Raw genomic sequence first — 12,350 nt, forward strand, 5'->3', positions numbered from 1 at the left:
ATGAAGAAACGAGAGAAGTACAGGGATAGAACTTTTGAGTTGGCAGCATCCTATCGGTGGGAGAACAACTGGTTGCTACCAGAACCGGTGAAGAACAATTTGCGTGATGCCATGGGCTTCATCTTCCTTGTGCCACGCCTGGCAGCCGGGCCCCTTCATCAGTTGTGTCTTGTTCCTCGAGTGAATGGCAATCAGGCCGTTCACGTGTGTGTTGGGTGTTAGACTGTATATATACGTAGTCTCTTAATACTGTAACATTGTATTGTACCTCTTGGTACCTCTATATAATGAAAGAGCCACACCCCGTTTAGGGTGTCGAGCAAGTTCCCAACATATTTTGTTTTACATGGTATCAAACTAGGGTTTCGATGTCTTCTGCTGCTCCCGGTGCCGCCGCCGCCGCCGCCGGTGCACCGACTTCCGTCGCTGCCACCGCCGTCGCACCGGCCCTCGCTCCTATGTCGCCGTTCCTTGCCTCTCGGCCCCATGCGGCGGCCTACGGAGCCCTGCCGCCGACCGAGTCCCCGATCGGATCGAGTCCGTCGGCGGATTCCTCTGCTGAGTTTGCTGCACCGCCGTCTCATGGCGTTGCCGCGCAGCCACCCTACGGTGTCGTCACACAGCTGCCCGTTGGCGTCGCTCCTGCCTCGTACGGCGCGCCGCCGGTGGCCCAGGGCTCCCATCAGCCGCCGCCGTCCTCCTGGCCAGGGGCGTCCTACGCGGCGCCGCATCATCACAAACCCTATGCGGCCCCCTCGCCACATCACTACGGGCCGCCGTCGGTGCCGACCTACTCGGCGCTGCCACCGCCGTAGCCCTACCTGGCGCAACCACAGCAGCCCTACGCGGCGTCGCCGCGCCAGTCCTACCCCGTGTCGTCCGGGTTCGTGGTCGCACCGCCGCAACCATCCTACGGGGCCGCGACAAACTACGGTGCCGACGCCCTCGTTCCTGGTGCGCCTGGCGTCTACTCGGCGGGTGCTCCTCATCTCGAGACAGCCCCGTCGATGGGTCTCTACGCACCACCGATGCATGCGCATGCCGCTCAGGTCGCGACGCCATCACCATTCTACTTCTCGCACCTGCTGCCGGTGAAGCTCGCACTGGAGAACTACCTGTCCTGGCGTGCCCAGGTGTTGCCTCTTCTGCGCAGCCGCTATCTGGAGGGCTATGTTGACGGATCCATCCCGTGTACGCCCCTCATCACCCGGTGTATCATACATGGGTGGCCCAGGATCAGGCCATCCTCTCTGCCATCCAGTCCTTGCTCACTCCGAGCGTCTCGTCGCTGGTCATCTTCGCAGCTACATCCCGGGAGGCGTGGACGACGCTCCACACCAGCTTCGTCTCGCAGTCTCAGGCACGTGCTCATTCTATATGCACCGAGCTTGGTGAGACCAAGCTTGGTGACCTCAGCATCACGGACTACTTCAACAAGATGCGGGGTCTCGCCGACACATTGGCCTCGGTTGGCCAGCCTCTGCAGGATGAGGAGTTCACCACTTTCGTCCTTAACGGGCTCGATGATGATTATGACAATCTTGTTGAGAACGTTTATGGCCGTGACGATCCACTTCCACCTCACGAGCTGTATGCCCGACTCCTTGGCCGTGAATAGCGCATCAAGGCACGCCATGTCTCACCGGGCTTCGCCTCCGCCAATGCCGCGACTCGCGGCAAACCTCAGCGGTCTTCATCTTCAGGTGGCAAGCCGGCACCGTCTTCACAGTCGGCCTCGCGTGGCAATGCACCATCCATCACGGGTGGCAACCGGCCGGTTGCTTGCTGCTACTCCTGTGGTGCCCCGCAGGCCTGTGAGCTATGTGGCCTTGAGCGCCACATTGCCTCTCGCTGTCACCGTCGCTACAAGCAAGATTTTCTGGGCCTCGGCTACAATGGCAAAGGAAATGACAAGCAGGCCGCCGCTGCCGTGACTAGTCATGATCATAGTCGCACTCCGTCCTACTCCATTGATCCAACATGGTATATGGACACCGGAGCTACTAACCACCTCACCGGCGAGATGAGCAAACTCTCTACTCAGGAGCCATATCGTGGTCATGATTAGGTGCACACCGCCAGTGGAGCAGGTATGCGCATCTCTCATGTTGGTCAGGCTTCTCTCCTTGCACACAATTTTCGCAAACTTCATCTTTCCAATGTTCTTCGTGTTCCCTCTGCTACGCGTAGTTTGTGTCTATTCCTCAACTTACACGTGATAATAAATGTCCTTGCTGAGTTTCACCCTTTTCGTTTCTTTATCAAGGATCGGGACACAAGGGTCGTTCTGCTTAGCGGTCGTCTTCGCCATGGCTTGTACGCACTTGATGCACCGCGCACACCATCCATGCAGTCTTCTCCTTAGGCGTTCAGTGGTGTTCGTGTGTCGCCTACGCACTGGCATGCACGCCTTGGTCACCCTGCGGCTCCTATAGTTCGTCATGTGTTGCATCGTCATGAACTACCAGTTGTGTCCAATAAATCTGCTGAAACCGTTTGTGATGCCTGTCAGCAGGGCAAGAGTCACCAACTTCCGTTTTCAGAGTCTAGTCGTGTTGTGAAACATCCTCTTGAGCTTGTGTTTTCTGATGTATGGGGTCATGCCCAGACGTCTGTTAGTGGACACAATTATTATGTCAGTTTTATTGATGCTTATAGTCGGTTTACTTGGCTGTATCTTATTAAGTGCAAGTCTGATGTGTTCGATGTTTTTATCCAGTTTCAAGCACATGTTGAGCGTCTCCTTAAGCAGAAAATCATCCATGTTCAATCTGACTGGGGAGGTGAATACCACAACCTCAACTCCTTTTTTAACAAACTTGGGATTTCACATCGTGTGTCTTGTCCTCATACACATCAACAAAATGGAACTGCCGAACGTAAGCATCGTCATCTTGTTGAAACTGGCCTAACCTTGCTAGCTCATGCATTCGTTCCATTTCGGTTTTGGAGTGATGCTTTCTCGACAGCCCGTTTTCTCATAAACAGGCTTCCCTCATGACTCCTGAAAAAGAAAAATCCGCTTGAACTCTTGCTCAAAGAGACTCCAGACTACACTTTTTCAAAGTGTTCGGGTGTGCATGTTGGCCTCACATTCGCCCATATAACAAGCGTAAGCTAGAGTTTCGGTCTAAAAATGTGTCTTCCTGGGGTACAGTTCTCTTCACAAAGGATACAAATGCCTTTATGTTCCTACCAATCGCGTTTACATCTCTTGTGACGTTGTGTTTGATGAAAATGTGTTTCCTTTTCGCGCACTTCCGACAAACTCTACCACTCCCTCACAACCGGTGCACATGTCCATACCTTTGCCTGATCAATTTGTGGATGTTGCATATGCCCCTGCGTTGTTGCCTAATCATGCTGCATGTATTGGACGCGGCGCTCATCTTGAGCTTCTTGATGAACAGGAAACCGACGCGGCAGCTCCTGATCGGGGTGTGCATGTGCCATGCATATCGGGTGCGACACACGTACCCGCCCCTACACCGCCCCTGGAGGCTGTCGTGCGGGCGCCGGCCTCGCCTGGACCGCCACTGGCCTCGCCTGGCCTGCCACTGGCCTCGCCTAGTCCTTTGGCTGGCGCCCCGCCTGGCCCCCGTATGGCCTCGCCTGGCGTGCCGCTGGCCCCGCCTGACCCATGGGGGGTCACGCCCCGCCTGGACCCGATCAGTCCTGTCTCGGCCGCTAGAGGGTTGGCCTCGCCTGGCTCGCCGTCGCCAGGGAGCTCTAGTGCGAGCTCCTCCGGTGCTGCAGCTTCGTCTCCATCACCTGTTGCGTCGGTATCGCCAGCACGGCCTGTGGTCCCTCTTCGTCCTCGTACATGGAGTCAATCTCGCATTTTTTGTCCGAAGGAACGCACGGACGGGACTGCGCGTGCATGGCTCACACTGCTGCTGATCCCATTGCCGAGCCTCGACACTTCCAGGCTGCACTGAGTATTCCTCACTGGCGCGCTGCTATGGAACATGAGTTTCAGGCTCTTCAGAAAAATGACACTTGGCAGCTTGTTCCTCCAGTATCTGGTGTCAACGTCATTGATTCCAAGTGGGTTTTTAAAGTCAAGAGATATGCTGATGGTTCCATCGAACGCTATAAGGCATGGCTTGTTGCCAAGGGCTTCAAACAGAGGTATGGTCTTGATTATGTAGACACGTTCAGTCCAGTTATCAAGCCTACTACCATTCGCTTGCTGTTGTCTCTTGCTGTCACTCGTGGATGGTCTCTTCGTCAGCTTGATGTGCAGAACGCTTTCCTCCATGGAATTCTAGAGGAGGAGGTTTATATGCGTCAGCCACCTGGATTTTTTGATCCTGCACGCCCTCGTCATCTCTGTCGTCTGACCAAGGCGCTATATGGACTGAAACAGGCTCCTCGTGCATGGCATGCTCGTCTTGGCTCTGTTCCTCGAGCACTTGAGTTTACTCCCTCCACTGCAGACACATCGTTGTTTCTTCTTCAACGTCCTAAGGTTACGATGTATCTCCTGGTTTATGTTGACGATATCATTCTCATCCATTCATCCCATGCTGCTGCTGATCATCTTGTGGTTGCACTCAGTGGTGACTTTGCTGTCAAGGATTTAGGTGCTTTGCATTTTTTTCCTTGGTCTGGAGGTTTCACGTTCTTCTGTTGGTTTGACTCTTACACAAAAGAAGTACTCCTTGAACTTGTTGCGTCGTGCTGGTATGCTGAAGTGCAAACATGCTATTACTCCGATGTCTGCCACTGATCGGTTATCTGCCCTTGATGGAGATTCTCTCTCACCTGAGGATGCTACTGAGTATCGCAGTCTCGTTGGTGGCCTGCAATACCTTACTATTACCAGGCCTGATATCTCCTATGCAGTCAATCGTGTGTGTCAGTTTCTTCATGCACCCAGGACATCTCATTGGTCAGCTGTGAAGCGTATTTTGCGTTACATATGTCTTACTGCCTCCTATGGTTTCCTTCTTCAGCCTGCGCCATCGTGTGAGCTCTCAGCTTTTTCAGATGCTGATTGGGCTGGTAGTCCTGATGACAGGCGATCCACGGGGGGATATGCGGTATTTCTGGGTTCTAACTTGATCGCCTGGAATGCTCGAAAGCAGGCCATAGTGTCTCGCAGTAGTACTGAAGCTGAGTACAAAGCAGTTGTTGATGCCACTGCTGAGATCACATGGGTTTAGTCTCTGTTGAGAGAATTGAGGGTGGCTTCACCTCGTCCTCCGGTTCTGTGGTGTGATAACATTGGTGCTACATATCTTTCATCTAATCTAGTGTTTCACGATCGGACGAAGCACATTGAGGTTGACTATCATTTTGTTCGGGAACGTGTTGCACAGAAGCTACTTTGTATCAAGTTCATCTCGTCAAAGGATCAACTTGCTGACATCTTCACGAAGCCTCTTCCACAACCACAGTTTGTAGGATGTAGGCGCAATCTTAACTTGCTTTGTACTTCAGGCCATAGTTAAGATTGAGGGAGGGTGTTAGACTGTATATATACGTAGTCTCCGTATTAATGCTGTAACATTGTATTGTACCTATTGGTACCTCTATATAATGAAAGAGCCACGCCCCATTTAGTGTGTCGAGCAAGTTTCCAACATATTATGTTTTACATTGGGGAGCTCAAACAAACTCAACGCCATGATCTTACGCGCATGGACCCATGAAATGAACGTACAACACAAACACGGCAGTGCTAAAATTATATATGCGGAACGTTTGCTCAGTGATATTTCTGTATAGAAATTTCCCAAGGGTTGATGCATTATCAGGCTGAACTCCTTCAACGTCACCATGTATCACATGTCGACCTCTAGCCCAAACTCCCAATGCATCCCAATCTTAGCTAGTACACCCCTCCATGGTGTGTGAAAAAGGAAAAACAGATTGATCCATCTAATTCCAATGCAAGTCAAAAACAGAACTGCTCTAGTTGGTGGTCATGGTTCCATGGCAACAGAGAAGATGATCGCAAAACAATGGTTCTACTAGACCGTGAACCCAACCTATTAAGGGCAGAAAGTAAGTGCAGGCGGTGTTGGCCACACATTACTGCTACATGAAAACCCACGTAGCAAGTTCTGGCAAGCTACATTACACACTTGCATGCATAATTGCATATATATGCGCTCGAAGGCCTGATATAGTCTTGATGAAAATGGGGGCCTAGAAAAGAAATGGACAAGCTCCCGCCTGTTGTGAGATCTTATGAGCAGGGAAAGTGTTCAATGCGATCACAGCCACACAGAAAAGTGATGTTTCAGTATGTTTCTGAGTACCATAGTACTGCAGGTGAGATTTTTTTTCCATTTGAACTTGCTTGTGAATCCATTGTCTTCGGAAAAAATGGACAGTAACATATGTTCCCTAGCTTACGGTCAGTACGACTTAGGATAGCTACAACAACTTGACTAAGAGCATTTGCCGCTCCCGTGGAATTGTTTCATACGAAACAGTTATCTTTAGATAACTGAAGATTGCATTGCTCTTGTATTGAGGAATGTGTAAGACCATGAATTATAGTACCGTCTGAGATTCAAGATTACCAAACAAAAGCATTTGACAGGCCAGAAGAAAGAGCACGTTAGCTAGAGACACCCCCGCCTAGCATGGAGAACTGGTAGGCACAATTGTCGAAATATCCGTCATCAAGATGGTCTATGGAACACACTTCATGTCCCGGGCGAAAACCGTTGTTCTGGCATTTCCCGTCCAGGCTCAGCAGCGTGGTGAATTTAGGTCATTATCTTGTTGAAGACGTTCTCTCCGTGACGACGGTGACGTGAGGGCGTTTAACCTTTAAACTCGTTGTTGCGAAAGAAGTTGAAATATTGATTTTTTATGTTCCCCACTTGTTGATGACATTGGCCTTGTTGTCTTGCATCAACTTTAATAAATACCATTATGTGCATCATAATGATGCAGAGGCCGAGGGCTTTTAACCTCCTTTTTGAAAGAATAAAAAAACCAGAACATAGTATCTCTAGTAAGCAACTTCCTAACAAAAAGACGAATCTTCTCTGCTCATCTATGCCGACAAGAGGACGGATGCAAGCCCGTATCGTTAACGTATAGTTTCCAGATAAAAAAAGATGATTTTCCATACACCACCTTTTCCAAATTTTCAAAAAAGGGTAACTCCATAATTTTTTGCAGACTTATTCCTCCCAGAAAAAACAAAAAATGTTGTAGCAACATTGCAAAAATGACATGTGCACCGGCCGCATGAACTCCTTGAGGCAGGATAAGCCATTTAGAACTACCAGCAGATCATTGCTTGCTGTAGAAATTAGCAGCATGGTATTTGTAATATAGATGGGGCTTAGGGCGACCACACTTTCTTGAATGAACTATGACACGACGAAAAACAGTGGAACTTCTGCCAGTGTAAAGTAGGTAGGTAAGGCAGGTGAAGGCGAGGATGAAGCTTATTATATGTGCCACTTGGGGATAACTATACGACAAATTGCAGTGGTTCTAGACGTGTTCCTTCTGACGGTTAGCGTAGCCACAGTTCGATCATCTTCACCTTCCTCACATCACACCGTCACACCGTTCTATCTCCACTGTAGCCTTTCGTCGCAAATTCAGGAGCCCCACTTGTTCTTGCATGGTTATTTTGTCATCCTGAGACCTACCATTCCCTTAACAATTATATTTCAAAGAACCAAAGTACTGTCTTAGTCATCTAGCAAGCTACTGAATTAAACGAGACACTTAGAACCACAAAATGATTGAATTGCACATGTTACCACTGATCTGCTATATACAGCCAAAGATAGCCTACTCTCAGCCCGTTGCATTTTCTCTGTCTCTCAGATAATCACAACAATACATAGGTCATTTATAGATGCTGGATCAAGCCAGTCTTGTGTATGGACATGACTGAGATTGATATTAACCATATGGCGTATCAGTTGTAGAGCTAAAAAGTTTGCATGTTCTTTCTGCACTAAACTTTAGACATACCTCGATTTTCACTTATCACTTTGACTAATGAGCTACCATTGTCTTGCAAATAGATTGCTAATTTGCGGAGAGCTTGAATATGGCCCATGTGATTAACTTTTACTAACCTACCATAGTTCTAGAAAATAAGTTATTTTAGTCACTAGTTAATATTTTTTGAGTAAAATAGACTGATCTTTGTTTACTCGAAACATGACTCCCGACACTTGTAATTATTAACACGAGATAGTTTTTTGGGGCAAATTACCACAAGATTTGTTTGGATTACATGAAAATCTATCTAGTTTTGGATAGTTGGCTCACATGGCCCAAGTAAAGCAAAGCACACTAGGCCCAAGCATGAATGGCTGTAAAATCCATAATCATCGTCCATGATCTGTTTTGGAAAGATTCCCCTATAGCCTATGCCCCCCCCCCCCCCCCCCCCCCCCCCACCACCACCACCACGACGGTCATGTCACTTTTTGGCGAGGCTGAACAATATAACACATGGTGTTAATATGTTCAAGTATTTCACATTTGTCACACTCTGTTTTATCTTATCGAATAGTAGTAAATTATTACTGGCTTTACAAAGGAGCTTCATTAGTGATTAGTGAAGAAAGGCAGCTAAGGTAAAGCTTTACATTTACAAAGTTTATGTTATTGAAGGTGATAACCTATTTTTTATCTCAGTGGTTTATCATTCTTAACAGTCTTCTTACCTTAGTTTCATACCCTTGGCACGACTCCCCTTGGGCACTTAATTTTTCCCTCCATTTCGTTTTTCCCTGCCCAAATATTCCATGTCCGTTTCCTATTCTTTCAATGTAGTATTACACGATAGTAAAATTCCTTTCCTTGTGATAATTCAAGATGGTGCCCAGGCTCAATTACAACTAGTTAACAATAAATGCAAAACAACACGAAATTTTGAACAAACCTTGCACACATTAACATCATGGATCTCTAAGAATGTCAGGTTTTTTTTGACTTATTTTTACTATTTTTTGAATTCACTGTTCACGTCCGGGTGTGTGAGAAACTTTGAAAAGGAACATTATTCGGAACTGATTTCCGAACAACATGAAATTTTGCACACACCTTGCACACATGAGCATATTGGATTTGAAAAAAACTCAGATTTTTTTTAATTTTTTACTATTTATTTTGAATTTATTGTTCACGCCCGGTTGTAGATGAGCCTGGGTGCAGAATAAGCACTCTCTTTCATGGAATCTACGAAGCTTATCATGCATCTCATAGAGAGAATTAAACATCAGTTTTAGGATAAACCTCAGGTCCCTAAATGCTCTTGCCATCATGGATACATGGTATATGTACTTGTCAGTTATATGGCCAATCATTAATATAGGAAAGAACCATTGTTCAGGAAATCGGTAACCCAATAGCTGCTCGGTCGGCTTGAGAGTAGTGGTTAATAGGTGAATCAGCCTATTAACTGGATTAATTGGTCAACCATTAATCTGCAGATTAAATAGGAATTGCCAAAATATATCTAGTTTTTTTTATGTATTATACCATACTCTCATGCTCTCAACTATGTAATATATCTGGTCGAACCCTAGCTACTGAGGAGCGAGAGGGGGATGTGAGGAGTTACAAGGAAAATTTTTGGGCTTTGTTTATCCACAAGTTAATGGGTCGGCAGCGACTAATCGGCCAAACAACTCATTAATCGATCTAACTGGCCAATTAAATGGCTTGGCAAGTTAACACGATGAATAGGTGTTATTCGATTCAGTCACCCTACGAGTAGCGGTTAACTGAGCCGTTAGCTGATTAATCAGATGAATTCTGAAGAGTGGAAAGAACGATAGGAACATTACAAGATGAAGGAGTTAGTTGAGCTTGAAGTATCAACAACACAATGAAGTTGGTGAGAGTAATGATCCTTGAGTGTCTCCCCTGGGTTGACAAACTCGAGCACCCCTTTAGTTCCCTAGCATATAATCGGGTGTTCTGGATTGACTCCCATGCCTATGCACATCGTAAGATGCAATTGCCGATAAACACATGGATATGGTACTAGTCTGCGGGGGGAGAACAAAATGTAAAGAGAATAGTAATGCAAGGATATTCAACCATTTTATATATAGGTATTGAATGTGCGACCTACTCATGATGACCTTCATACCAAAGAAGTATGAATCACACTGTTCATTATGCGACGTGCTGCTCCATGCCTCCATCTAACTGATCTGTACTGTGCACAAGATTCTGATTATTTAACATAAGTGACTTTTTAAATATATCCATATTTAATACAAGATGATACTTCGCTCCTTGCAGCTGTGTACTTACCCTATGGTCAATAATGGAGCATGTGTCATTGTCATTCTATTTCGTAATAAAGAGTGTGGTAAATAAATAAAAATGTATCTGCATCTAGAAAAATAAAACTAGTTTTGTGCCGCTCACTTTTAGCATTCAACAACAAGAAAATGTTGAACATTACACAACAATGGTTATGTGAAGCTGCCCATGTGAATTGACTAAAACATTTCCTAGTTATGGACTCCCAACCTCAGTATTGTGATAGGTTCAACTTATTCATGCTAATCGATTAATAGAAAATATATGTTTTGCATGCCATATCAACTTAAGAATATGCATGCTATCTAGCAGACACCAACAAATAAACAATATAAGCGGTATTTTTGTTGTGCTAGGTTCCTGGCGCTAGTGCAGGCTCAATGCGCACATGTATGTCACAGAAGAAAGATTCATATCAACACGAATGTATATCACACTGATTCACCATGACCTACCGTTGGTACTAAATATATTGTTGGAATTATAAGGTTTGCACAAGCTCGTTGTTGCTCAAGCCTTGCAGTCTCATTCGGAATCAATGAACGAGTCATCCATTTAGGATCCCACATTGTGGGCCTGGCATCTCCCATTCCTATGGACGTAATTGAACAACATATAAGAATGTATAGTTAAGGGATTAAGATTGTTCTGCAGCTAAACAATTTTATAGTCTATGTCTGCAGAAGCCTCGCTTTTGTCCATGGCATAGACTTAAAGACACGATCCCAATTCATTTTAGGTTTCGTCCAAAAGAAACCATTTTAGGTGGTATCTGTTTCAAGTACCCGTGCAAACACATGTCAGTTGTGTACATACGAATACATTCAAATCAATTTAAATTTAAACTTTCAAGTGCTGTAAAAATAAGCCTGGTATGTGTGTACTATAATAACCTAACCCTTGGCCTTTTGGTACAGGCTAACAGCGTGTGACTTCTGTCCTGGAGGTTCCGGTTCAAAACAAAGTAAGCTGACCACTCGAATAGGAATTAATTAGCATGCACCATAAGATTAACATAATATATTTAAACTATAAAATTTTGAATTTTTCTTGCAAACAATACTGAATTTGAATTTCGTTTTGAAATCTTAGACAAAAAATCGAAAAAAAATCGAGATATTCTGAAAACAGGTTTCCCTAGCCCTACCGAAAAAAAACAGGTAACAAGAACAAACAGTTGTGTGTAGGGCATGCCAGGTAGTCCCGGGCATGCAGGTGACATGGTGAGTCTAGAGGCAGCTATCGGCGATCTTTTTTTCTTTCCACTGGATTGGAGAGCGCTAGGGAGAGAGATGTCACTTTGTGACTTTTTGTTTTTTGAGAAGAGGCCGAGATGCATTTGCGGGGCACCGTGGGTTGAGCGAAGAATTTTTTGCCACATGGAAGTTGACTGGTCACTGGTATGCCAGCTACACAAAATACCTAGCAAAACCATATGAGTTACCGTATGTGAAGCACTTAAGCAAATTTGGTGATTATATTTTGGGTATTTTCAAGTATGGTGATCAGAGTGAATTCCGCGACAAGTTCAGTGACCCTAGATGAATTTTTCTCTTTTTTTAGGTGCGAGGCGGCATTGCTGAAGTGCGAGCCTTCATCCCTAGTTGGACCGGTGGCTCCCACATATCCCGCATAATCACTTCGTTATCAGCCATTTAGCCACCGGACCAAGAATGCGGCACTATAGGCTCACCACAACCCGTCGCACTAGTAACCTATTTGCCAGCCATGGACAATGGAAGCTTGATTCGGGACACATGAGCAGTGAATAGCTATGCTGGTGAGCAGTACATGCCCACACATCTATCATGCCCTAGGTTCGTTGGTGGAAAAATAGCGATGAACGAAAGGGGAATGTCGTTCATCCATGAGAAAACCTCGTTCATCAGACCAATTTTCTGATGTGTCTCATTCCCAAACAATATCTCCTTGAAACTGCATGTGGCACACGTCTATCTTCACTATAAGGCATTCTTCCAATTTACCAGGCATTACCATAGTTTCTTTCAAAAGATCGAGGAGAGCTAAAAAGATTTACTAGCCGGCGACAAATCACATAAGCTACAGGTGTACAT

The sequence above is a fragment of the Triticum aestivum genome, chromosome 6B (genome assembly GCF_018294505.1).
Source record: "Triticum aestivum cultivar Chinese Spring chromosome 6B, IWGSC CS RefSeq v2.1, whole genome shotgun sequence".
NCBI lineage: Eukaryota > Viridiplantae > Streptophyta > Magnoliopsida > Poales > Poaceae > Triticum > Triticum aestivum.